Genomic DNA, 4,334 nt, shown 5'->3' with positions numbered 1-4,334 from the left:
GTGGTGGGGCAAACCAAATTAAGCAACCTAAGCTTACGGGGCAAACCAAATTAAGCAACCTAAGCTTATGCAACGGAAGCTTGGTTCATTTCTCCTTACGGTATTGACTTGAGTAAAATATGAATGTATTTATATAGTCAATTTTAGTCATCTTTTAAATTATATAAATTGTTAACATATTAAAGTTATCGGGAAGTTGATGTAAGATTTAGGGGTGGCCATATTTTGTATATCAGATAGACAAAGCCAAAGGTCAAAGTACACCTTTCCAACGTGTTTTGTTAAATCTAAAGTATTATTCAAGTCTAATCCCTATTATGGCTTCAAGCATATTCACATTTCTAAATACAAATCAAAATCAAAATAATCTTTTTTTTTTTTTTCAAAACCAACTGATTCAACTAAGAACTAAAGGACAAAGGACAAAGTATTTTTATTCTATGTTTTACCATATAAATTTCTGAAAATAATTTTACCAACCTTCAACACCCAAATATTTTTAAGTTACACCGCCATGTAGGCTTATCAACATCGAGTTATCACAGCCAACGAAAAGTGGACAACGTTAAATGTCAAAATTGGAGTAAGAGTGTAAATATGCACTATTTGTTAAATGTCAAAATTGGAGTAAGAGTGTAAATATGCACTATTTAATTATATTATATCGTGAGCTGAATTACTACTATTATAGCAACTAGCGGTAAGATCCGTGTGCAAACACGGGTCGTTTCTTAGAAAACCACGCATAGCTCATATTGACAGAGAGTAAAAAAAATAATTAGTGCAGACTTATAAAAGAGATATACACTAATGGTCAATAGGTTTATTCAACAACAATTCCATTATATTGATAGCAAACTACTGTTATCTATTAACTGTTAAAAACTTCAGTTGCTTTCCAACAGACTTTCCTAAAAAATATTATCCATTATCTCCAACAGAAATTACCAGATGGATAGCGTAAAGTGAAACCACTGTTTTCAAAACCATCAGAGATCGAAGACAATTCTTGCAATAAGAATGAGAAATATATGGTACTTATAATTTAAATTCAAATAAAGTTAAAACCAATTTTTGCAAATAAAGTTCACCAATTCCATTAATGATTGCTTAAAGTGAAACCACTGTTTTCAAAAAGTCTGTTTGACCAAAGTCAAACCACTGTTGGCAAACTATAATTCTTAGTGGTTCAAAATCTGTTTGACTTTTGGTCAACATCTGTTTAACTGTTGGTCAAAATCTGTTTGATTTTTGGTCAACAACTGTTTGACTTGGTAAACATCTGTTAGACTTTTGGTCAGCATCACATTTAGAATTCAACAGAGAGTAAAATTATAATATTTTGAAAACTTATGGGATGGTGATATATCAAACTTCTATATTTTGAAAACTTACGACTTCCGAATATTTAAATTATAATCATGTATTCCTATCTTATTTTTATATTAACTTAAATTATATTGAATTATATATTGAATTATACTCTGTAAATTTATTGGCTCTTCATGATAAATTATATATTGAATTATACTCTGTAAATTTATACAGTTAACCTATATTTAGATAAAATCTGACAAACCAAAAGCTCTGTCAAACAGAAAATCTATTCAAGCAAAGTCTGTTGTTCCAAACAACATCTGCTGATAAACACAAGGACTGTTATAGCAAATGACCTCTACTACTAAACACAACCTCTGCTGATAAACACAAACACTGTTATAGGAAATGACCTCTGCTAATAAACACAACCTCTGCTAATAAACACAAACACTGTTATAGCAAATAAAGTCAGCTGATAAAACAACCTCTGCTAATAAACACAAAGACTGTTACAGTAAATAATCTCCGCTGATAAAATAACCTCTGCTAATACAAAAGTATCATAAGGCTAACATCTGCTGTTGAAACAAAGGTCTACAAAACATAACATCTGCAGATCATTCCACTGTATAAATTGCTAACATCTGCTGTGACTTAACAGTGATACACTTCAACAGAGGATTCCAAACATCTGTTTACACACACCTCTCCTATGGACTAACAGATGATGCAGTTCAACAGAGAATGTTTAAGAGTAGTGCTTTAACAGAACACGATCAACAGATGATAATATAATAACAATAATATTCAAACTGTAGCAATTACATTTTAACAGGCCTGATCGACCATCATCGAAGCTTAAACAAAATCTAAACACCGATACATTAAACAATGTTACCAAATAACAACAGACTTATGATTCTTATGTCACTTGGATTTCTCCTTTTATAGAAAATATATAATGAATTATATATTGAATTATACTCTGTAAATTTATACAGTCAACCTATATTTAGATAAAATCTGACAAACCAAAAGCTCTGTCAAACAGAAAATCTGTTCAAGCAAAGTCTGTTGTTCCAAACAACATCTGCTGATAAACACAAGGACTGTAATAGAAAATGACCTCTGCTACAACCTCTGCTGATAAACACAAGGACTGTTATAGCAAATGACCTCTGCTACTAAACACAACCTCTGCTGATAAACATAAACACTGTTATAGGAAATGACCTCTGCTAATAAACATAAACACTGTTATAGCAAATAAACTCAGCTGATAAAACAACCTCTTCTAATAAACACAAAGACTGTTACAGCAAATAATCTCTGCTGATAAAACAACCTCCGCTAATACAAAAGTATCATAAGGCTAACATCTGCTGTTGAAACAAAGGTCTACAAAACATAACATCTGCTGATCATTCCACAGTATAAATTGCTAACATCTGCTGTGACTTAACAGTGATACACTTCAACAGAGGATTCCAAACATCTGTTTACACAGACCTCTGCTATGGACTAACAGATGATGTAGTTCAACAGAGAATGTTTAAGAGCAGTGCTTTAACAGAACACGATCAACAGATGATGATAATATAATAACAGTAATATTCAGACTGTAGCAATTACATTTTAACAAATCTAACAACCATCATCGAAGCTTAAACAAAATCTAAACACCGATACACTGAACATTGTTACACAAGAACCACCGTTTGAAATTTCAAATTACCCTCACATTTTAATGAGCATCAGTCGTTCGAAATTGCAATGAACATCAGCAGTTTCATAATTGAATGTTTAAGAGCAGCGCTGTTACTGAGCAGTGGTTTTCCTTTGGTTGATCAGGCCTTAGGTACATAAGTGCTTCCTCTTTAACAGCATTCATACACCAATGCAGGCATCTGAATAAACAATAAACAATCTATACAAATCAAAGACAAAATCAAAAGCTACAAACATATCAAATAAATTTCATAAAATCATTTTATAACCTTTTTCACATTCGAAAGCTCGGCCAACGGACTCAGGACTTCAACACCAAATAACAAATCCAGCAAGATCTACCTGAAGAACATTTAGCATCCAAACTTTCAATTCTTGCAATAAGAATGAGAAATATATGGTACTTGTAATTTAAATTGAAATAAAGTTAAAACCAATTTTTGCAAATAAAGTTCACCAATTCCATTGATGATTGCTTAAAGTGAAACCACTATTTTCAAAAAGTCTGTTTGACCAAAGTCAAACCACTGTTGGCAAACTATAATTCTTAGTGGTTCAAAATCTGTTTGACTTTTGGTCAACATGTGTTTAACTGTTGGTCAACATCTGTTTGATTGTTGGTCAACAACTGTTTGACTTTTGGTAAACATTAGTTAGACTTTTGGTCAACATCTCATTTAGAATTCAACAGAGAGTAAAATTATAATATTTTGAAAACTTATGGGATGGTGATATATCAAACTTCTATATTTTGAAAACTTACGACTTCCGAATATTTAAATTATAATCATGTATTCCTATCTTATTATTTATATTAACTTAAATTATATTGAATTATATATTGAATTATACTCTGTAAATTCATTGGCTCTTCATGATATATTATATATTGAATTATCCTCTGTAAATGTATACAGTCAACCTATATTTAGATAAAATCTGACAAACCAAAAGCTCTGTCAAACAGAAAGTCTGTTCAAGCAAAGTCTATTGTTCCAAACAACATCAGTTGATAAACACAAGGACTGTTATAACAAATGACCTCTGCTACTAAGCACAACCTCTGTTGATAAACACAAACACTGTTATAGGAAATGACCTCTTCTAATAAACACAACCACTGCTAATAAACACAAACACTGTTATAGCAAATAAACTCAGCTGATAAAACAACCTCTGCTAATAAACACAAAGACTGTTACAGCAAATTATCTCTGCTGATAAAACAACCTCTGCTAATACAAAAGTATCCTAAGGCTAACATCTGCTGTTGAAACAAAGGTCTA

The sequence above is a fragment of the Helianthus annuus genome, chromosome 8, assembly GCF_002127325.2.
Source record: "Helianthus annuus cultivar XRQ/B chromosome 8, HanXRQr2.0-SUNRISE, whole genome shotgun sequence".
In the NCBI taxonomy this organism is placed as follows: domain Eukaryota; kingdom Viridiplantae; phylum Streptophyta; class Magnoliopsida; order Asterales; family Asteraceae; genus Helianthus; species Helianthus annuus.
This window is presented reverse-complemented; position numbering follows the sequence as displayed.